Here is a 24905-nt window from a genome sequence, read left to right as displayed (position 1 = left end):
GGGCATCTACCCTACTTTTCAAACTCTCATAAATGCTCATCAGAACACTGAGCTGGTACCTAATTTCTTCACACTTACTGCACTGAGCACATACAAAGACATCCCCCTTGGCTGTATCATGACCTGTTTCAGAGAGTCGGCAAACATTGCACAAGTTGCACATTTTGTTAGGCTGTGATTCGTAGGAGAATTGCCCCCCTTCAGTTCAGCCCTGAGCCACACACAGTATTCCTGCTACTTTGTGTTTGCTGCTCTATAGTGGGACATGATTTCTGATTAAATACAATTTAATTTATCAAAAATGAAAATTAATTGAATAAAAAAATTAATAAATTAATTAATATAAAGTTTTATATTATATCTTGCACTGTCAAGTTCAAGATATATGTTACTCTATACCAGCGTTTCCCAAACTTTTTTAGTCTTGGAACATTTCATCTCACAATATATTTACTGAACACTTCATCTCACAATATATTTACAGAACGCTTACGAAACACAAGTTTAGTGGGAGCCAAAGAACTGTTTGCTAATATTTTATTACACACAGTGCACTGTGCATCAGGAGCATTTTTATTTCCAACGTATGTAAAGCCTAAATTCAAATAACTGTTATCATACTTTTGTTTTGGTCTCTTATTAGTTCATGTTTTTTCACTTTGGATTTTTGGGGAACAAAAGGCTGCAATTGTTCATTTTCACTTTGAAGTGTGACAATGCAGGCTGATCGTCACTAATCCAGCAGCATTGGGCCCTGTGGGGTGGGTGCCGGATTAGTGAGTTTGGGATCACCGTGGTTATTTTAGCATATACAGTTTACCCAACAGCTAACTACCTCATCCTACCTTTAACACATTGACTGCCAAGCCAGTTTAAGAAAAAAATTCCCCAGGGGGCCAAAAAATATTTAGCAAATAATTTGATTAGTAATTCTAAAATAAATATTGTAATGTCAGTGTTGTCGTTTTTTCCCTTAAAATAAATAAAAAAAAAAATTTAAAAAAAGTCGCCAACATGGCCCAGTAGGTTACTTTATCTCTTGAGAAGCCATGTCGGTCACATACGTGTGACACTATTAGGCATACATATGACGGTTATTTGTGATTAGTTTATTGCACACATGGCGAGCACTGCAATAAAACTAATTGCGATAAAATGAACTCTCAAACCTGGCAATAAGTTTGTCACTATTGTTAGGGATTTTGTGAAAACAAGTTTGTTAGTGCACTAGAGCTGGATATCATCATTCTTCTCTTTCTTGGTGATTCCTTTCTACTTCTGACTCTCTCTCTCTCTCTCTCTCTCAGGGTAACTCGAGAATTTTTTTTTTTGGCTGGTGCAGCATAAGTCTTAGGCTTCCTTGCACCATACGGCTAATAATAACAATGTAATAATCGATGTAGGCCGTATATAGCAACCTATACACAGCCTACATTGATTACCATAAGGCCTTCGACTCCCTCCCTTGTAGCTGGCTAATAGAGACCCTGAAGATCTACAAGGTCAATCCGATAGTGACAAACTTCCTAGGATCAACAATGGTGAAATGGAGTACCACCATTAAGGTCGAGAATATCACAACCAGGCCAATCCCCATTAGAAGAGGAATCTTTCAGGGAGATGCTCTGAGCCCACTGTGGTTCTGTCTAGCACTCAACCCGCTATCCACCTGCGTCTCCGTAGCCAGGTGGGAAGGAGCACCAGTGCGTAGCACACGCTCCTTGATTAGACCGGGGTTCGAGCCCGTCACCACCAAATACGGAGGATGCGGAAAGGTCAGGGAATGCCCACCGCATATCCCGGAGTAATATGGCCTTAGTTGCTAATGCTCCTAAAAACCAAATAACAAACAACAAACCGCTATCCACCATGCTTAACGACAGCAAGTATGGATATAACCTCAAAGAAGGAAGAAAGAACCTGTACACCCTCACCCACCTGATGTACATGGATGACATCAAGCTCTATGCGGCAACCGAGAAGCAACTCCAGCAACTACTCCAGATCAAAGAAGAATTCAGCAAGGACATCAGGATGGAATTTGGTCTAGAAAAATTCAAGACCCACACACTGCACCAGGGAAAATTAGTTGGCCAAAACTACCAGCTGCTGACTGGTAAAGAGATCGAAGCTATGACAGAAGGAGAGATCTACAAATACCTAGTGATGATGCAGGCTCAGCAGTTAGAGCACAAGGAAATCAAGAAGTACCTGACTGAAAAATATCATCAGAGACTCAGAAGCCTGCTGAAAGCAAAATTGAATGGAGGGAACACAGTTAAAGCCATAAACACCTCTGCAGCTCCAGTACTAACATACTCCTTTGGGGTCATAGATTGGACTAACACCGAGCTAGAAGATATCATGCAAAAGACAAGGACAATGATGACCAAGAGCCGCCAACACCACCCGAAGTCAGCTGTTTGTTTGTTTGATTTGGTTTTATTGGCGCATTAGCATCTAAGGCTATAATGCGCCAAGACCAGGTAATATATAAAAATTTAACATCTCAGTGACCTAATTAATTAGGCCACCGTGTCCAGATCTAATTACAATGATAAATCAATAAACGAAATAATAATAACATAAATTTTAAATACGATTAAAAACGTTTATTGCTTTCAAAAAGCTAAAAATAGCAGACACATTGTCATTGTCGGATAAAATCTGACTGAGTGTATACGGCTCAGTCAGATGGTTAAAAGCGGTAAAACGGATATTGCTAAAATCTGGACAGTCAACTAAAATGTGTCTAATTGATAAAATTGTGCCACAGGACTCACACATAGGAGGGTCATCAGCCCTCAGCAAAAACGAATGAGTCAAATGACTATGTCCTATGCGGGTCCGGGCGAGAACAACTTCCTCTTTACGATTCCCGCGCAGACTAGACTGCCACGGTTCAATTAAAGGCTTTATAAGATATAATTTATTCGCAGTCTGTCTATTCCACGAATCCTGCCATTGGGAGTGTATCTTTTCGTGTATTATTCGCCTGCAGTCTGTATAAGGGACTGACAGGCAGCGATTATTATTGGGAACTGCTGATTTGGCTGCATTGTCAGCCAAATCATTTCCCTTAATCCCAATGTGGCTGGGAATCCAGCAGAAGCGGATATCATATTCACGTTCTCGGAGAAAGTGAATCTTCTGCTGAATGCTAGACAGAACTGGATGAGAATTATATCTCACAGATATTAAAGCCTGTAACACGCTGAGAGCGTCGGTATACAAAATGAACCGTTGGTATTCGCATTTACTAATGTGATCCAAGGCTAACTCTATAGCGAGCAGCTCTGCAGTAAATATGCTGCATTCAGAGGGAATCTGCTCTGATGTAATGCTGTCTGTAAAGACAGCAGCAGATCCCACATATGATTCCGACTTCGAGCCGTCTGTGTAAACTGGCGCGAAGTCAGAATATTCAGCTCGGTGTGCTGAATAAAGCTGCAGGTAGACAGACGATGGAGTGTCCGACTTTCCCCAATTTCTAAGTGACAAGTCACATGCCGGGAAATGAGCATGCCAGGGTGGAAGGGGTTGCTTCGGTGTTTGGGCAACCTTGTCTACCTTGATATTAAATTCTTTGAGTAGCTCTTGGACACGAATACCAAAAGGTCGGTTGGCAGTCTTACGTGTGTTATACAAATTTTCCCATCGTGGCTCAAAAACGGATAGCCACGTAGGATGGTCTGGCAGGGATTTCAGTTTGAAAACGTAGTTTAGAGACAACTGCTTACGACGAAGCGATAACGGCGGTTCGTTTGCTTCGACGTATAAGCTCTGGACTGGAGATGTTCGATATGCTCCAATAGCGGTACGGAGTGCCAGATGATGGACAGGATCCAGCCAACGAAGTACACTGTCTCTGGCCGAATTGTATACCAGGGACCCGTAATCTAGTCTGGATCGCACAAGTGCACGGTAAAGCCAAAGGAGGGTACATCGGTCTGCTCCCCAAGATGTAGAGGAGAGAGAGCGGAGGATATTTAGCCCTCTTGTGCACTTGGTGCGGAGTTGACGAATGTGATCAAGAAAGGTCAACTTTTTATCAAATACGAGTCCCAGAAATTTTGTATCCGCCGCTACTGGAATAGCATTTTGTCCGAGTCTTAATTCAGGTTCAGGATGAAGATTACGCTTACGACAAAAGTGTACGCAAACGGTCTTCTCCGGCGAGAACCTGAAACCATTTTCAAGTGCCCAGGAGTTGAGGCGATCAATGGCTTTCTGCAGTTGTCTTTCAATAACCCTCATGTTGCATGACTGACAAAATATGCTAAAGTCATCAACATAGAGGGCACCGTTTACGGTTGGAGGAAGTTGTTCTGTGATGGAATTTACTTTGATGGCGAAAAGCGTGACACTTAAAACTGATCCCTGTGGTACTCCCTCCTCTTGGCTAAAGGAACGAGAGAGTGAGGATCCCACACGAACTTGGAAAGATCGATCGGCTAAAAAGTTTTTAATAAAAATGGGGAGTCGTCCCCTAAGACCAAGGCTATGCAGATCTTTTATGATGCCAAATCTCCAAGTTGTGTCATACGCTTTCTCCATGTCAAAGAACACCGACACCAAGTGTTCGCGTTTTAGGAAAGCATCCCGGATGGATGTTTCCAATCTAATAAGATGGTCCAAAGTGGACCGGTTCCTTTGGAAGCCGCATTGGATGTTGGAGAGAAGGTCATTTGTTTCTAAGTACCATATTAAACGAGAATTAACCATTCTCTCCAGGATTTTGCACAGACAGCTAGTCAGAGCTATAGGACGATAATTGGTGGTGACTTTTGGATCCTTTCCTGGCTTAGGAAAAGCAAGGACGATTGCCTTCCGCCAGGAGTCCGGAAACTGCCCTTCAATAAAGATTCTGTTATAAAGAAGGAGCAGATAATCCATAGATTTTGGTGAAAGCCGTTTAATCATTTCATAATGGATGCCATCTGGTCCAACAGCACTTGCATTAGAAAGAGTGAGGGCTCTCTTCAGTTCCTGCATAGTGAATGCCCCGTTGTAGGGATAGAGGCCCTTGGACTTGAAATTAAGTGCCTGCTTTTCGATTTTATGTTTCAGGACCAGGAACTCTGGGGAATACGAAGATGTTGCGGAGATGTTAGAGAATGTTTCCCCAAGAGCATTGGCTATTGCAGTTGGATCTGCAATAGCGCATCCATTATAATCTAGGATTGAAGAAGGGTGGGATGTATATTTTCCCTTCATTTTCCGGATTTTATCCCAGACTACCTTAGAATTGGTAGCCTGGTTAATAGATGATGTAAAACGGATCCATGTTTCCTTTTGACTCTGACGGCGAATGTAGCGTGCTTTGGCTCGTGCACGCTTGAAGGCTATTAGATTACAAGTGGTAGGATATCGACGGAATATCCCCCACGCTTTGTTTTGAGCCTTTTTTGCTGCTGTGCATTGTGAATTCCACCAAGGTTTGGGAAATGGTGGAAACCGGGCAGATGTTTTTGGAACAGCATTCGCAGCTGCTTGGACAATGATTTCTGTGATGTACGTTACTGCGTCATTGATAGGCTCCTGACTGACTGTACTGAGTTCAAAATTTGCCTGATGTTGGAAGGCATTCCAGTCAGCCTGATCAAACTTCCACCGTGGTAACCTAAAAGGAAGACATGGTCTCCCACTGTGTAACAAGGTTATCACAGGGAAGTGATCACTTCCGTATGGATTCTCCTCCACTTCCCAAGTGAGTGATGGGAGTAGAGAAGGGGAGCAGATTGAGAGATCAATGGCAGAAAAAGTACGGGTAGGCATGTGGAAGAAGGTGTTTGTTCCAGTATTTAGAAGGGAAAGGGCATTGTCATTGAGCATACGCTCTATGACCCGTCCCCTTCCATTGATGTTAGCACTACCCCACAGGGTGTTATGTCCATTAAAATCCCCGAGAAGTAAGAAAGGGGGTGGCAACTGCGTTAGAAGATCATCAAGGTCTTCCTGGGAGATGTCAGTCCCAGGTGGCAAATAAATAGAGCAGACCGTTAATAAAAATCCCACTGTAAGGCGAATTGCAACAGCCTCTATGCTGGTTGTAATTAGCAAAGGCTGAACTGGGGTCTGATTACTCACAAGGATAGCCACTCCTCCATGAGCAGGACCATCCGCAATTCTATCCTTACGAAAGATTGTGATGTTATGCATGGTGGGATCATCATTTGCCTTTAGATATGTCTCCTGCAAGCAAAAGCAAACTGGCTCATGCTTTTGCAGGAGGGCCTTGATGTCATCTGTATTTCGCCGGAATCCACGACAATTCCATTGTAGGAATTTAGCCATTATTTTGGCTTGGTGGGTCCATCAGGCGGCTTCCGAGGTGCTGAGGGCTTACTTTTATCAGTCTTGGCTTTATCTTTTTTGGGGAAGAATGGACGCTGTCCGGTGTCCATTTCTTCCTCCACGAAGAGTTGCAAGACTGAATCGTCCGGTACCTCCTTGTCCTCTACATCCATTGATTCTGTTAATTTTGGTTGCTCTTTTTTACCACTTGGTTTTGTTAGTGGTGGAGCACTAGGAGGTACGGATATTGGAGTAGCAGCTGATTGTGTTTTTGTGGTGGGCTTTTGTGAACTCAATAAATAGCGTGCAATCGGCGTGAATGACTCTCTTGGTGGTATAGTCATATCTGTTTGTGTACCGATAGTGCACTTCGCAGAAACCTTCTGAGCATATGAAGGCTTTCCGCTATTTATTGGTTGTATGCGTTTTCTGGCCTCTGGGTAGGAGATGTTTAGCTCCGTTTTTAACTTTTGTATCTCCTTTTCGTCCTTCCACCGCTGGCATGCTCGAGAGTATGCGGGGTGCTCTCCTTGGCAGTTAATACAGTTAGGCTTAGGAGCTATACATTCCTTGCTCTCGTGATCTTTAGCACCACATCGAGCACAGGCAGGGTTACCACAACAAGCTGTTTGTGAGTGGCCGTACTTTTGACATTTAAAACACCTCAGTGGGTTTGGAACGTAAATCCTCACTGGGCAGTTTAAGTACCCTGCCTTGATGGAACTTGGAGGCCTTGGGGTGTTGAATGTTAGGATGATAACTCGGGTAGGGACAAGATTCCCATTCTTACGCATGGATATTCGCTTGACAGCTGTTACTCCTTGTTCTTTTAATTCAGAGCAGATCTCTTCTTCAGAAACGTGAAGAAGATCCCACTCTGATATCACACCTCTTGAAGAGTTCAAAGTTTTGTGAGGGGTTGTGATGATGGATATTCCCCCTATAGATGTGGCTTTCAAAAATTTTTCAGCTTGATTTATATTTGATGCTTCTATTAGAATATCTCCAGAACGCAGCCGTTTTACGGATTTGGGTGAACCTGCCATCCCCTCTAATCCTTTCTGGATAAAGAAGGGTGACATTTTCCCAAGTGACTGCTCTCCGGTGGAATGGAGAATGAGGAAAAGAGGTGTCACAGATGTTGTTTTCTCCTCAGTTCTGGCTCTTTTAGCTGAATTGGTTTCGCTCTCATCTGACGATCGATTAGGTAGGGGCCTTGTTGGGGCCCCAGAAGAATTTAAATTACTCATAGGAGTAAAGAAAAAATGTCTGATGCCCCGAAGTCAGCAGTGCAGAGACTAACAATAGCTCAGAAAGAGGGAGGAAGGAGCCTGATAGACTTGATAGAGCAACAGAAAACAGCGACAGTTAACCTGAAAGATTACTTCGAGAACAACACAGCACCACTCCACCAGGGCCATAAGGAAGATAGATAAGTGGTATACCCCACTCAACCTAAGCGAGGAACACCCTCCCGCCCAGACGGCAAAAGAAACGAAGTTGGATAGATGGGCAAAGAAGACATTCCACGGCAGACACTACAATGACCTCCACTAAGGTCACATCGATAACATTGCTCCCAATGCATGGCTCACAAGCGGGACGCTCTTCCCCAAGACTGAAGGATTCATGCTGGCCATCCAAGACCAGGTAATCAACACCAGAAACTATAGAAAATGCATTGCAAAGGAGCCTGGAATGTCAGATGACACATTTCGACAATGCCACCTGGTGTCAGAAACGATCCAACGCATCACTGCGGGGTGTAAGGTGATCACCCAGATCAAGTACACTCACAGACACGACCAGGTAGCCAGAATAATACATCAGAAGCTAGCGAGGAAATACCAGTTGACCAAAGAAAGTGTACCATACTACAAGTATGAACCTCAGGCAGTACTAGAGAGCCAAACCCACAAGCTGTACTGGGACCGTGCCATAATAACAGATAAGACCATCCCATACAACAGACCGGACATAACCCTTGTGGACAAGATGGAAAAGGCTACCTACCTGATTGACATAGCTGTGCCCAACACTAGCAATGTCCAGAAAACCCATGAGGAAAAAATTAGGAAGTACACGAACCTGAGACACGAGGTCAAGGAGATGTGGCATATGCAAGAAGTATGAACCATCCTGATCATCATGTCAACCACCGGTATGGTACTAAAGACTCTACATAGCAGCCTAGCAGCAATAGGTCTCCCAGAGAACACCTAGAAGGAACGCCAGAAAGTCACAATCCTGAACACCTGTAGGATAGTCAGAGATTTCCTCGACCAACAGTAACACCAGACATTACAACCACCCTGTGTACTTGGTAGCAGTATCTGTCACGAAGGGGAATCCCCCAATCAGGGAGAAATAATATAAGAGCAACAACAACAACAACAACAACAATAATAATAATAATATGTTGTGTTTTTCTGGCTAAAAGAAAATTACTAAAATAAGAGGAACTGAGAAAAATTGCTGGAATTTAAAATTATTAGCTATATCCTTACTAAAAAGCAAAATTTCTTAGCTAAAAAAAAATAAATAAATATCCTTAACAGGTTATTAGGACCTTTGAGCTACTTATTTACACAATTAGACCCTACTGTTTTGGTTTGTAATTTGGTTTTTTAGGAGCATTAGCAACTAAGGCTATATTGCTCCGGGGATATGTGGTGGTCATTCCCTGATCTTACCGCATCCTCCATATTTGGTGGCCACGGGCTCAAACCCTGGTCTAATCAAGAAGCGTGTGCTACACACTGCTGCCCCTGCCCACTGGCTACGGAAGCACCTTAGACCTTACTATTCCACCGAACTACTAGCTACGTGTTACGATATTCATGCCAAAACAGCAATAGAATAGCAGTACAAATAATAATAAGTTGAAATTTACAAAATCACTAGCTAAATTTAAAAATAAGCTAACAAACGTACCCAAGACTATTTAAACTATTTGTCAAACACAATTTAATATGTTAATTCATCAAAAATAAGGTAAAAATTTCCAAATAAATTATCTGTTCCCACAAGCTCAAAATTCTTCAATCTTACAGCAGATTGATGGGTAGTTTGTTGTTTTGGGTTATAGTCACACTATGACTAAACTTGCACTAGTTTAGCCATAGTGTGCAAGTTCATATAATCTTTACTATGCATTACATTTGTACAAATGTCACTATGTATTTTTCTTTAATAACAACTGAAAGACTGATTTATTAAAATAAATTAAAAATACATAAGATATAAGTTAAAATTGATATAAATAAAAGCATTAAAATACAGGTAAAATACAAGTAAAAATGGATATAAAATAAAATATATAGATGCTTTCGGGGTGAAGTGTTCCTTCTTCAGCTAAACAGTGAATGGTGTATTGCTTGTATATATACATAAAATAAATGAAATAATAGGAGTTGACCGAGCATGGTCAAGGATTGCTTGTTTGGTGTTAATAATGCAAAATTACACAATGTGTTGAATGCCAGCACTCATCGCACTGCAGAATGGTAGACTCCATAATGAGGTGTATACGCGCACCCTTATTACGGTTGACCGAGCATGGTCAAGGATTGCTTGTTTGGTGTTAATAATGCAAAATTACACAATGTGTTGAATGCCAGCACTCATCGCACTGCAGAATGGTAGACTCCATAATGAGGTGTATACGCGCACCCTTATTACGGTTCATAGTACTGTTGCAGTGGCTCAAGGCATGAGTGCCGGCAGTAGTCACGTGAATAGCCGATGATCTCTATGTCATGTCAGGGATCAAGGTTGTGCTGTTTTATCCAATAAGGCGCAGCAACAACAGAGCGTTCAAATTAGCGGTATGGAAAACCCACCTCATGTTCCGAAACTTGATCTTTCAATTTCCTGGCAGTTTCTCCTACATAATATTCCCCACAATCTGGACACGTAATGCGATACACTAAACCACTTCTTAGGAAAGAAGGGATGGGAGTTTTCACCTTGAAAATAATGGAACGTAATTTCCTACCAGGAAGTTGCACACACCGTATATGGTAAGAATGCAAAATCCTGGTAAGATGTTCCAATATGCCAGGCTAGTAAGGGATGTAGGCAGTTGAGGCAAACATATTATTGTATGGGGGATTTGGTCGTGTAATAAACTCCTGGGCTTGCAGTTCACATCTATCCAGAACATGAATTCGATAACTGCAGTTAGAAACCTTCGCCCTTACTTTGGAAATCTCTAATTGCCTGCTACCTATGGAACTGGAATGTGTCCAAGTGCGGGTAAACAAGGTGCATGCTGTTCTGCGCAAGTGACCAGAAGTGCGTGCAGACCCATAGTTAGTGAGCTGACCTGCACACATAGGCTTCCTAAAAACAGAAGTTGTAAGACATCAGTCCACGAGTTGGACTAAAACATCCAAAAAAAGGAAGGGTATTATTTGCTTCCAGTTCAACTGTAAATTGGATATATAAGGCAATAAGGCAACAGGGAATTGAGATATTAGAGTAGTCGTATTTCTAATCCCTGAGGGACAATGGCAAGGATATCATCAACATATCGACACCAGAGAGCAATGGGGATAGGCAAATTAGAAAATATCCAACTATCTAGTTACTCCACGGCAATGTTGGCTACAATGGAATTGACAGGAGCACCCATAGCAGGTGAGTGTGGGCTTGGCACACCCACGGTCCTGAGTTGGATATCATCATTCTTCTCTTTCTTGGTGATTCCTTTCTACTTCTCTCTCTCTCTCTCTCTCTCTCTCTCTCAGGGTAACTCGGGATTTTTTTTTGGCTGGTGTAGCATAAGCCTCAGGTTTCCTTGCACCGTATGGCTAATAATAATAATAATAATAATAATTGCAATTATTATTTACAATTATTTAAATTATTTACAATAGGTCGCAAAGGAATATCAGGCTTATTTGGAAGTCAGTAAAATTGTGGGAGTTGACAACCTGTCACATGAACCCTCCAACACACACTTTTTGAGATTTTATTAGACAAAAACCAGGTATGCACTAACTTGTTAACTTTGGACTCTTAACTTCTCCAATACTTGGGCAGGGAAGCCTTGTACGGATTCACACACCTCTCAATCCTGTAAAAGAGAGAGGGCCTTGCGTAAATACTCGGATTTATCCATGACAACTGTGCGCTAGCCCTTATAGGCAGGTCAGATCACAATAGTGTCATCTTTTCACAAGTACCAAGTGCACATGGTGGTTGTTATGTCTGGTGTTACAGGTGGTCGAGGAACTCTCTGACTCTCCTACAGGAGTTCAGAATTGTGACTTTCTGGAATTATTATTATTAGCTATATGGTGCAAGGAAGCCTGAGGTTGTGTGTGTGTGTGTGTGTGTGTGTGTGTGTGTGTGTGTGTGTGTGTGTGTGTGTGTGTGTGTGTGTGTGTGTGTGTGTGTGTGTGTGTGTGTGAGAGAGAGAGAGAGAGAGAGAGAGAGAGAGAGAGAGAGAGAGAGAGAGAGAGAGAGAGAAGTAGAAGGAAATCACCAAGAAACAGAAGAATGATGATATCCAGCTCTGGACCCTGGGTGTGCCAAGCCCATACTCACCAGATGTGAGCCCCTGAGTTCCACGTGTGTTCTCTGGAAGACCTATTGCTGCTAGGCTATTTTGTAGGGTCTTTGGCATCATAATGGTGGTTGACACGATGATTGGGATGGTCATTACATGTCCATGTACTCTCAGGTCCATGTACTTCCCAATCTTTTCCTCGTGGGTTTTCTAGAGGTTGTCAGTGTCGGGCACTGCTATGTCAATGAGATGGGTAGCCTTTTCCTTCTTGACGACTAGGGTTATGCCTAGTGTGTGTTGTGTGGGATTGTCTTGTCCATTATTATGGCACGGTCCCAGTACAGCTTGTGGTTTGGAGTCTCTAGTAGAGCCTCGGGCCCATACTTGGAATACGGTACACTTTCTTTGATCAACTGGTATTTCCTCGCTAGCTTCTGATGTATTATTCTGACTACCTGGTCAAGTAGTAAGAGTGCACTCTGTATGAATGATCACCTTGCATCCTGCGGTGATGTCTGAATCGTTTTTGAGACTGGGTGGCATTATCGACATGTGTCAACTGACACTCCGGGCTCCTTTGCAATGTATTTTCTATAGTTCCTGGTGTTGACTACCTGGATGGCGAGGATGAATCCTTCAGTCTCAGGGAAGAGTGTCCCGCTTGTGAGCCATGCATTGGAAGCCATTTTATCTATGTGGTCTTCATGGGTCATTGTAGTGTCTTCCATGGAGTGTCTTCTTTGCCCATCTTTCTAGCTTCATTTATTCCGTCTGGGCAGGAGGGGACTCCTTGCTTAGGTTGAGTGGGGTATGCTGCTTGTCTACCCTCCTTATGGCTTAGTAGAGTGCTGCTGAGGTTTTCTGGAAGTAATCCATCATTTTAGCTATCACTGTCTTCTATTGCTCAATGAGGTCTATCAGGCCCTCTTCCTCCTTTCTGAGCTATTGTCAATCTCTCCATGGATGACTGTGGGTGGTGTTAGAGGTCATAGTCATCACTGTCCTTGTCTTTCTCATGATATCCTCCAGCTCGGTGTTAGTCCAATCTATGATCCTGAAGGAGTATGTTAGCATTGGGACTGCATAGGTGTTTATGGCTTTAACTGTGTTCCCTCTGTTCAGCTTTGTTTTGAGCAGGCTTCTGAGTCTCTGATGTTATTTTTCAGTCAGGCAGGCCCTGATCTCCTTGTGCTCTAACTGCTGAGCCTGCATCATCATACCCAGGTATTTGTAGGTCTCTCCCCCTGTCATGGCTTCAATCTCTTTACCAGTCTTGAGCTGGTAGTTTTGGCTGACTAATTTCCCCTGATGAAATCCATGGGTCTTGCATTTGTCTAGACCAAATTCCATCCTGATATCATTGCTGGAGTTGCATCTTGGTTGCCGCATAGAGCGTACAGGTTTTTCCTTTCTTCCTTGAGGTTATATCCATACTTTGCTGTTTTTGAGAAGGGTGGATAGTGAGTTGAATGCTAAACAGAACCACAATGGGCTCAGGGCATCTCCCTGAAAGATTCCTCTCCTGATGGAGATCAGTCTGGTTGTGAGATTCTCAACCTTGATGGTGGTACTTCATTTCGTCATGGCTGCTCCTAGAAAGTTTGTCACTGTCAGATTGACTTTGTAGATCTTTAGCATCTCTATTAGCCAGCTATGAGGCATGGAGTTGAAGGCATTGTGGTAATTCGATGTAAGCCGTGCTTGGGTTGTGGTGCTTCTTGTAGGCTTGCTCTATAACTGTGGCATCAATGGTTAATTGCTCCTTGCATCCTTTTCTCATTTGCTTGCATCCTTTCTGTTCAGCCATGATGTTCTGGCTCTCCAAGTGGTCTGATATCTTCTTGGTTATGTAGGTTGTCAGAATGCTTTTCATTGCCAGAAGACAAGTTATCTGACTGTATTTCACCGGGTTTTTTATATCTTGGTCTTTAACCTTCAGATGTGTGATTCCTTGAGTAAGAAACTGGGATTGTTTCTCGGCGACTTATCATTCGGGTGAACAGCTCTGCAAAGTGATTGTGCATGCAGGTGAGCTTCTTGTACCAGTAATTGTGGACATCTATTCTTGGGGTTCGCCAGTTGTGGGACTTTCTGATCAACTGTTGTACTTCTTCCTGAATCTTTCATTCTCTCAACTCTTGTATGTCCTTGGTTTTCTTCTGTTCTAGTTCTATCCAGTGACTTGGGCTGTTATGTCTTACTTCACTGCTCCATATGTTGCTCCAGAACTCCTTGATCATTTTTTGCTTTGGTGGTCCGTTTTTCCATTTTTCCCATCTTGTCTGATACTCCCGTAGAAGGCTCTTTAGTTTTCATCGAAGATAGTAGTAGTAGTAGTAGTGGCATGTGGTGCAAGAAAGCAAGTGTATGAGCTTATGCAGCATCAGTCAAAAAAAAAAAAAAAAAAAAAAATCACACCATTGCCTCCAAATGCCTGTCCAGTTCCTCCTTAAATTTATTCAACCTATCAACTTCCACAATGACAGATGGAAGTTTGTTCCAGCAATTAACCGCCCGCTGGCTAAAGGCAAATTTCCACACATCTATTCTACATCTGTCTTTTCTTAATTTGAATTTATGCCCCCTTAGGTTTCATTTGTTTATTTTCCTCTGGGAGCTCTCTTTGTATTGGCACAGATTCTTGCTGAGTGCAAGAAGGTTCTGCTTCAGTGTGTCTAATATTTCTATTTTCTCTGATTTTTGGTCTAGTGTTTGCTGGAACAGAACCATTGTGGTTCTGTTCCAGGTATCTGTTGAGGATGCTCTTCACTTTTCCAATCAATTTCTTACTGCTATCACTCAGTTGGTATTGGATCAGTTGGCCTATCTTGATTATTAATTCTTCTATCTTCTGCTGAAGTCTTCTTTCCCAAGCTGGCAGTCTCTCATTTCTCTTCCATTAATCCTAGTGGCTGCTGTGGCAGCACAGTATATGGCTGTGTAGATGGCCTCTAGTGTTGCACCATTGTTGTCGAGGTAATGTGGTATTATTTGCCGATTGAGGTGGTCTGTGACTCCACAGGTTTCTATTGGGTCTCTGCTTCAGTATAATGTGGGTGCTTGTGGGGTTCATTCCTTCAAATTCTGATAGGGCCTTCTTCCACTTGTCTTCTATTCCAGATATCATGACATGGTCTCTTTCCACTTCAGCTGCTCTGAGTTATTTCTTCTTGCTCTTTCTCCTCTGGTTCCATGTTGTCCACATTCTTTTGTTCTTTGTATTTGATCACTTGTGTCATTTATTTTTTCCAGATTGCAGGAGCTAGCTATCAGATTCTTTGTGATGATGGTACTTCTCTGCTCCGCTACTCGCTGTTCGGTGACCCAAATATCCAGGAATCATTCCAACCACTTAATATGTAGTCTTGAACTGTACATTGTCAATTGGTTGTAGCTTGGTTATTTCATAGTATGCTTACATGGTGAACATATTCATTTTGATGCTCCACTTCATGTGTTGGAGTTTTCTTCCTTCCTGGGTGGTCACTAATGCAGTTGTGCAGGAAGCATTTCTAGTTGTTTGGCTGGATGGCTTTGCCATTCCCTTGTGGTAGCCATATGGGGAACAACACCACTTGCTCCACTGTCTTCCTTGGGAGACAGTCTCCGACTTTTCGAACCAACCTCTCTGCCCAAGGCCTGAACATGGTGATTTTTCCTGCACTACACTCAATATAGTATGATTATTACTTCTCTTCAAAATCATCATCCATCTCATAATTCATGACACTGACCAGCTAGTTCTAAGTGAAATAATTATTGAGAAACCTGAGTTCAAGAAAATTTATGGTCTTTTAATAGGAATGGTCTCATCAGGCTGTAGAAACATAGTAAAATCTTTATATCTGCGACTGATAAAAAATTGCCCCCCCCCCCCAATCCAAAGTCCTACTGGGACACAACTTGATTTCTCAAACAGCTATCAAATACAGCTAAATGAAAATAACTCTGAGAGCAAACCAGAAACCCACACTAAAAATAGCCTTCTTTAGTTATGTGGTACTCAAAATAGAGACAACTAATGGCATGATAAAAGAAAACAGACATGGAAAACAAAATTTAATATCTTAAGCATAGAGACCAGGAATAGACGAGCCTAGCTGTGCAAGGAAAACAGCTAGGAATATCTACACTGTTACTACCTGCCCAACAGAAGCTGTTACATAGCATGCCTGTACTAACATATAGCTGGAACGACAGAGAAGGTGCATAATACTCTAACACTACAATTCCTTCCCTTTGTTGTCCTCCTTGCCGTCTCCCAATTCTAATTTAACCAAATTATGAATTCTTCTCTCCTCCTAACAACCCATCTTTGTCTTATACAGCTTTTCTTATAAATGAAGAATTTATTATTTTTTTATTTTACTATTATTTATTTATTTAATTAATTAATTTATTATTATCATTAGTTTTTTATTTACTTATGTTTTATTCATTCATTTTGTCAGGGCTTGCCCTCTGGAAAAAAAGGTAAATATGATGTATGAATGGTGCAGATGGCCTGCCTCTTTGTGACAAGGGGCAGGAACTAGACAGCAAAATCCAGACAACCTTCTGCTGACTGATTGCAAGGTGGTTTTTGTTGTTGTTTTGGTTTTTAGGAGAATTAGCAACTAAGGCCACATTGCTCCGGGGATATGTGGTGGTCATTAAATAGACAAACAGATATGAATGACAAGCTCCAGCACCATTAAATAATAATCTGAATTGATCCATAGTTTAATGTCCTCCATGGAAACTTAGTTGGCATAATACATCATTAGCCACTCACTCAGGTCTAGGTTCAATTCCTGTTGATTACTGAAGGAATTTCTAAAGTCCTTTTCCATCTCAGGTAGAAGGAGTACAATTTTCCTCAGCTATTTCAGGTTTTTTGGCTCACAGGTCAATTTGCAACATGCAAATCGGCCTGTGAACATACACTTATAGAGACCAAATACACATATGTATATGATCTACAAGTTCTGGTGCTGTTAAAATAACAATGTGTATTTGTTCACCATTCAATATCAGTATGACAAGAATAAGATCTACTGTACTACTGTATTTCTTCGATTCTAAGACACTTTTTTCCCCCCTATAAACATCTCTAAAAATGGGGTGCGCCTTAGAATCGATGGCATCTTACAATCGCAGTTTTTTTTCAAATTTTCCCGCTCTTTGCACAGCACCACATGTTTTGTTTTTACGTGGAAACCCCATCTCCAAGTTTGACCGTTATCGCATTCTCCAATTCCAATGGAGAATAAAGTGACGTGGGTGATTTCACGTGCTTTCGAAATGTGAAGCCATCGTTATTTCATTATAGTGGAGCTCATTCAGCGAAAACTAGGAAGTTTTCTTTGTATCTTCGAAAGTACGTAAGTGGAGTTACTGTACTTCGTTAATTTTGATCCCTTATTGCACATTAAAATGTCAAAAAGATTGCCATTTTCGGAATAGAGAAAATAATTTTTAAAGACAATCGCGGCTGGTGCGACAGATTCATGCATTGTAGTGGATTATCGTTAAGGCACCGAACATCTATCTGTCAAAAAATTCCTGCAGACTTTCAACAGAAGCTGATTAACTTTCAGTGACAGGTGATGAAATTAAGGAAAAAAAGAAACTACGAGTTTAGTCAAATTGGAAATGCTGATGAAACCCCGGTCTTCTTCGATATGCCTCAAAATTACACCATCAACGCTAAAGGTGCTAAAGAAATCAAGATTATAAGCATGGGCTACGAAAAGCAGTGTATCACTGTGATGCTATGCATCACTGCTGATGGTCAAAAGTTGCTACCATATTTAATTTTAAATCGAAAAACCATACCGAAGAATGAAATTTTCCCCAAAGATGTTATTGTGCGTGCACAAAAAAATGGATGGATGTCGGCAGAGCTTATGGAAGACTGGCTAAATGTTGTGTGGAATAGACATCTTGGAAGTCTTCTTAACCCACCCAGCATGCTAGTACTTGATGCATTTCATGGACATTTGTCCGAACGGGTCAAAAATAAAATCATGCAAAAACGTGGTGACTTGGTTGTGATTCCTGGTGGCATGACTAGCCAACTGCAGCCACTCAACGTTTCAGTCAACAAACTATTTAAAGATTACTTGAGAAAGGAATATGAATTCTGGCTGTTGACTGACAAACCTTCCGGCTGACACCTTCCGGAAAAATTAACAAAGCACCGGCATCAAAATTGCCAGAATGGGTATCAACAGCTTGGAAGCTGATCCCAGAAAGAATAGTCAAGCACTCATTTAAAAAATGTTGCATCACCAACGTTCTCGATGGCTCAGAAGATGATATATTATGGGATAATGAAGATAACGACGGCTCAGAAGAATCTGACCCTGAATGTGAAGTAGACTCTGATATTGAATCAGATGCAGATATCGACGGCTCAGATGATTCAAAAGTGATAAATACCGGTAATTGAATTCAATTATAATAAAAATATTTGTTAGATTTATTTTAGTGTTTTATTTTATTTATTTATTTTTCTTAGAACCAAAGCTTTTTTTCTGAAATTAAGGTGCGTCTTACAATTGATGGAATCTTAGAATCGAAGAAATACGGTATATATGAATGTTGATCCTACCTGACTGCTAAATAATAAACTCACACCTCTAAATTTGACATAAATGACCCCATAACCCCAGGGGGCTCACATCTTGTGAGTATGGGCTTGGCACGCCCTGGGTCCTAGCTGGATAGCATCATTCTCTTTCTTGGTGGTGACTCTTTTCAACTTTCTCTCTCTCTCTCTCTCAGGGTAACTCTGAAATTTTTTTTTTTTTGGCTGGTGCAGCATAAGCCCCAGGCTTCCTTGCACCATATGGCTGATAATAATAATAATAATAATAATAATAATAATAATAATAACATTACATCTATTAAACTCCATATTTGTTTTTATTATAAATATAAATTTTTAGCTTTTTTGTTGAACTGGAAATCTTTAATTAATGAATATTTATATAATTAACCCCATTTCTCATAATTTTAAATTCTTCTGCTGTATGTATTTCTCCCTATCTTCTAATATAGTCATTTCGTAATCTGACAAATGCATGCCTCAAAAAGGAATTAAAAAAAAAAAACACACATAATACATACAATTGACCTAAATTATAAAATATCTCTGACATAGATATACTGCCTTTATTTGCCCATATAATTTATCCCCTGCCCACCTTCAGAGTGAATAGGATGGATAAATTACAGTTGTAGGAAATCAGTGTTTGTACACTCCAGCTAATTCTATAAAATATAGATGCCATCACTTGCATGGGATCTGTTAGTTGTCAAATAAACAGTAATCCACAAAATAAATTTAAATAAACAGTAAATTTAAATGGAATTGGGAAATATTGCATTTTCACTTAGAGAAAAGTGATGGGAAAGGTATATGGAAATACACAATTCCATTCCCAAATTTTAAAAAATAACAAAACGAATAATAAAAAATAAAAAATATGGAATATAATAATAATATGATATGATATAATATATAATAATACAATATAAGATAACTGACTTCCCCATTGCCAAAAAGTGGCTATATAATTCTGCTTTAAACTTTATGTAGCTAGCTACCTTGACCACCATAGCAGGCAATTCATTCATCTTTTGATTGCACACTGAATATCTCTGGCTTTCTTAAACTGCTCTAGATTTGTGGCAGTAGGGTTATTGCAAAAGTTATTCCCGGCTTTATTTTTCTTTCATTTGGCTTGGTTGCATTCATTGTTCCACCAGGGTTTTGGCTGTATTTGACACCTTGTGAATATTCTTAGTATTGTCATTTCTGTGGCTTGGAATATTTGATTTGTTATATAAGTTGCAGCATCATTAATTGATACATTTGATACAACTGCTTTGTCTAGGTTAGCTTCCTGTATTTTCTCAATTACCATTTGCAAAGTTCCATTTGCCTGTATGATTAGAACAGGGTGGTAAATTTGTCTCTATATTAGCATTAGCATTAATAGAGCCATATGATGCAAGAAAGCAAGCTTATATAGCATTTGCCAAAAAAAAAAAAAAAAAAAAAACAATTTCCCACATCCATTCCCTCTAAATATTTGTCCAGTTCTTCCTTGAATTTATTTAAGTTATCAACTTCCACAACGATAGATGGAAGTTTGTTCCAGGATCAACAACCCGCTGGCTAAAGGCAAATTTCCACACATCTATTCTATAACCGTCTTTCCTCAATTTGAATTTATGCCCCCTCAGGTTTGTAATCTGAGCAAGAGGAAAAATCCCATCAGAATTGAGCCTGCTCAACTCATTTAAGGCATAATACACTTCAATCAGATCACCTCACAGGTGCCTAGTCTTCAGACACTGCAATTTGCAGAACTTAAGCCTTTCTTGGTAAGACTACCCCTTCGTTCCCCTCACCAATTTTGTTGCCATTCTCTGTACTCACTCAAGCAATTCTATATCCTTCCTAAAATGAGGCCTCCAGACCTATATGTAGTACTCAAGGCATGGCCTGGGCATTGCCTTAAACAAAGGGATAATCACCTCCTTTTCCCCTACTAGCAAAATTCCTGTATATCACTGACAATACACCATGACCTGCTCTGGCAGCCTGTCTGCACTGTTCAGAAAAGTTCATATCTGACTGCACAAGTATTCCCAGGTCTTTTTCATTTTCTACCACCCTAAGTGTAGTACCACACAGTTGGTACGTTTCTCTGGGGTTACTTCTACCCATATGCGGTACTTTGCATTTGTCAACGTTAAACTTCAGTTGCCACTTCTCAGCCCACCTGCCTAACTTTTCTAGATCCTGTTGCAGTATCACACTGCCATAAGCCTGATATACCTTCATCAATAATTTTTTTTTTTTTTTTGGCTGGTGAAGCAAAAGCCTCAGGCTTCATTGCACCATATGGCTAATAATAATAATAAAACTCAAAATACTGAAAAAACAATACTGTATACTTGAATAAAGTTAAAGAAGAATTAGTCCAATTAGAGGGTATGGGCAGAAGAGTTGAAAAAAAATTTTTTTTTTTTTTTTTTAGTACATAAGCTTGCTGTCTAATAAAAAAAAAAAAAAAAAACAACCGGGAACTCCGGTTTATATTCCCCAATAAATTCATTTTAAAACATAGGACTGTCTGCTGCTGCAGTACTATGAACAACTTATTACTTCATATTTCCATAAATTTATAAAATAGATTTTTTTTTTTTTTTTTACATTTTAAATTTATCTTGATATAATGTTGACTAAAGTGAGACATCAAAATGATATACATTTTTTTTTTTTCTTAAATGCTCAGTCACCATATATTTTTTATAAATTTATACCTTGCCCAAAAGCAATAACATAAGCAGTTATGCAACTGCTGATCGTTAGCGCTAGGGTAACGTGCCGATCTAACAAGCATGACTACATGGGTTCGAATACAACCACCCCTGTTTTTCACCAAAAATCACAACAATCAAAAGGCAACTTCAGAAATGTGCATACTATTTAAAAAATCCTTCTTAAGCAATAAATTCTTCCTTAAATAAATATTTTTCAATATAGTTATAGTGGCTACTTACTTAAAATTATTGTTGCTTGTTTCAGCTTGTTTCTCATGATTAGGAAAAAACATATTTGGATTACATGATTAGGGCATTTTAAATTGCTTTACATTTAAAAAGAATAACGAAATGCTATAAAGAAGCCTTTTTCTTAATTTTCATTCCAGCGTTATCACCACACGGTAGACGGCAAGGAAACTTTTCTGGTGATTGCGCCACCTAGAACACATGTCCTTTACTTTAATTTTTCTATAAACATCTACAAAGAATGAACGAGGGACCAAACCATAAAAAGTTATGTTTTTGTGCATCTAAACTCTCATACCAGCCCAATATTATTTTAAAATTAATACAAAGAAATGTATTTTAGTTTTAATCTTTTTAATGTATGTACTGTACAGCCAGGGTGAACAACCAGGAGGGAGAGAGAGTAACAGACAACATGAAAGAGAAAGGAGACATTGAATTGTATTAATTACATTATTAGTTTAGCTTTATCCCAGTAGATGGCTGCAGTTTTCACTGAAGTTCGAAATACAGCTGTATATATATACAATATACAGTATATAAATACTGTCATATACAGTAATAAAGAATAGAAGAATAAGTTCTGAATTGTGAAGAAAAAAAAAAAAAAGAAGGAAGAAAGAAAGAAGTTGTTCTTTAGCATTTTATACATACATATAATATAATTTGAATGTAAATTAAATATAAACAACAGATAAAAAGAAAATAAAGTTTTAGAATATTTAAATTATTATTATATATTATTATTAGCCGTATGGTGCAAGGAAGCCCGAGGCTTATGCTGCACCAGCCAAAAAAAATTTTGAGTTACCTTGAGAGAGAGAGAAAGAGAGAAACAAGAATGTCTTTATTTTTTCATAATACGGTTAAGTTATTCAATAGTAAGCGAAGGTTACATGGTTTTTCTCCCAGAAATCATGATTCTTTATCCGAGAAACGGACAAACCGACAATAGAATAAGCACAGTTTACAAATCAATACAATAAATCTTCATGGCTTAGTTACTTCGGGGCCAAATCATAACAACAGATTAAGAGCAGCGAGAGGATGTGAAAATAACCCAAAGATTTAAAGAGTTATTTCCCACCCAATCGAATTGCATAATTAATGTTATTCTGATTTGGTTTTCGATAAAGTTAATAAATATTTTGGAAGTTTACTCGTGCATGAAGTTCCTAGGGAATGTGGTATACCTTCTGTCCATGATATGTAGCAATTTTGTCAGCACAGATAAGGAAGTGATTATCCTTTTGAATAAGTAAATAATTAAGCTGCATACAGATCTGAAGTGCCATTTTAAGATCGATGTCGATCTGTTGAAACGAGTCCAGAGATGAACAACAAGATTAGTCAGAGCAAAAAAGGATATTCTTACCAAGAAAGACTTCAGTTCTGCAAATTGCAATTCTTGGAAACTAGGCGCTTGCTACGAGATCTTATTAAGGACTTTAAATGGAATGAGTAAACTGAATGAATTCTAATGGTGTCCTTATTCTTGCTTGGACGACAAGCATAGGGAAGCACAAATTTAAGTTAAAAAAAGGAAAGGGTTCAAAATAAATGTGCAGAATTTGCTTTCAGCCAGAGAGTAATTGGTTTTTGGAAGGAACTTCCATCTCTGTTGCTGTTTAGTTTTCTTTTTTTTTCCTGATAATGCTGTACGAACTTGCTTCCTTACATCTTGCATTATTTTTAGCTACTGATTCTAATACTAATACTGTTCCTCACATTCAGCCGGCGATGAGATATAACCTTCTGTGTTTACAAAAGAGTAAAAGAGTAGCTACACTATCCACATTAAAACCCGAGAATGGTAGCACATTTAAGAACAATTATGCCACCGTTTAGAGTAGAACAGTGCATATAAGCACAGTACTTCACCACAATGGGCGGAGAGGCCATGGTTCGAATCGCGTCAATGACGCCATGAATTTTTATGGCCCTGTTTTCAGCACATGGCTGAATTAATCAGTTTCAGGAAAGGATTCTATGGTGTTTTTTCCTGTAAACTCGAGTTTTCATCCAACAAACAAGCAAATCGACTAAAGGTGAGATGCAATAGACAGACATAATACACTGCTCGACAAAATTAACAGAAGACCTAGAAAACGGGGTGTACCACGTGCAACTTTGATGAAGTGGGACAAAATTTGGTACAGTGGTATACCATAGATAACCATAAAATGATGAGGAGTATAAGAGACTTTTATAACGGTTATATAAGAATTACTAAAAAGTTAATATTACAGAAGTCGTTACAAGATGTTCGAAAAGTCGTTACAAGATGCTGGTCACATGATATCAGTGCGGCGGCGTATGATCCCCTCAAAAGGCTAATCTTTCTGTGGAATTCTGAAGACATTCTGTGGCAACTACTCCCATTCCTCCGCCAGCGTAGACCTTAGCTCACCGAGTGACCAAGGAGTTGGCTGGCGACGTACACTGCGTAGAGAGAATCAAGATACTTCGGACTGAGAATCTACAGTCGAAGAAATAGTTGGTAGCCTCTTTCCAGAAGACTTACCTTATATGGACAACCCTGACCAAGCGGAAATTAGACCATTAATCGGGAATATACGGGAACAACTGAAATTGCCATTTTTAGCATGTTTGAACTAGGAGTTGCAGTAACTAAATTGAAACATAAAAAATGCCCTGGGATTGACCTCATTGATAATCGAGTGATTGAAAAATTTTATGAATTCTTCCCTGAGACCTTATTAAACTTATTTAATAAATGCTTTCTAGAGGGACTTTTCCCTCTTGAATGGAAGCTTGCACTCTTAAAAATCTTGCATAAACTGGGAAAGCCAAAAACAAACCCCAGAGCATGCAGACCAATCTTTTTATTGGGCAATCTTGGGAAATTATTTGAAAGGATGATTGCGCGAAGGATTTTAAAATTATTCGCAAAACATCAACTTTCCTCTGATTGCCAGTTCGGATTCAAAAAAGGACGATCCATTGAGAACGCAATCTCAACCTTGCTGACTTACATTCAGGAGGCAAACAGCAAATATGTTCTTGCTGCTTTTATTGACTTTGAGGGCGCTTTCGATTCCCTCTGGTGGGAGAGTGCCCCCAGGTCACTGAAAATGGCCAAGTGTGACATTACCTGTTCAAAAGTCCTTAGATCTTACTTTAAGGTCACAAATTAGAGTATGTGCAAATCATTTATCATTCACGACTACCGTTTCCAGAGGATGCCCTCAGGAAACGGTACCTCTTGGGACCTCTCTTCTGGAATGCAATGCTAGACCAGTGGCTCACAAAGGATAGCGAAGGGTTCATCAAAGTTGCATATGCAAATGACCTGGTGGTGGCTGTGCAGGGAGGATCAAGACAATTTCTCGAAAAAAAATTCAGTCTGTTTTGAATGGTTTATTGGCATGGTCGGGTTTAAATAAACTAAAGATTTCTGTCACCAATACCAATTTCATGGTGTTTAAACACCACTTTGATTATGGAAGGCTGCCAAAGGTAACCAACCCTATATGGTAATCAAATTCCATATGTACAGAAC

At 39.9% G+C, this 24905-nt stretch overlaps 1 protein-coding gene across 1 annotated transcript in view; it reads right to left on the bottom strand.

The window, feature by feature from the left end:
* Positions 1-21440, bottom strand: part of Brf (Brf RNA polymerase III subunit) — a 330203-nt gene extending 308763 nt beyond the window's left edge. Inside the window, exon 1 of the mRNA XM_090386884.1 lies at positions 21374-21440. The gene's annotated coding sequence lies outside the window, so the exon portion shown is untranslated. The remainder of the gene's footprint in view (positions 1-21373) is intronic.
* Positions 21441-24905: the final 3465 nt, after the last annotated feature.

This window comes from Mastigoproctus giganteus, chromosome 12 (genome assembly GCF_048544385.1).
Source record: "Mastigoproctus giganteus isolate SK-2022 chromosome 12, ASM4854438v1, whole genome shotgun sequence".
Classification (NCBI taxonomy): domain Eukaryota; kingdom Metazoa; phylum Arthropoda; class Arachnida; order Uropygi; family Thelyphonidae; genus Mastigoproctus; species Mastigoproctus giganteus.
Note: the sequence above shows the minus strand (reverse complement) of the source record. Positions and strands in the feature narration are given on the sequence as shown.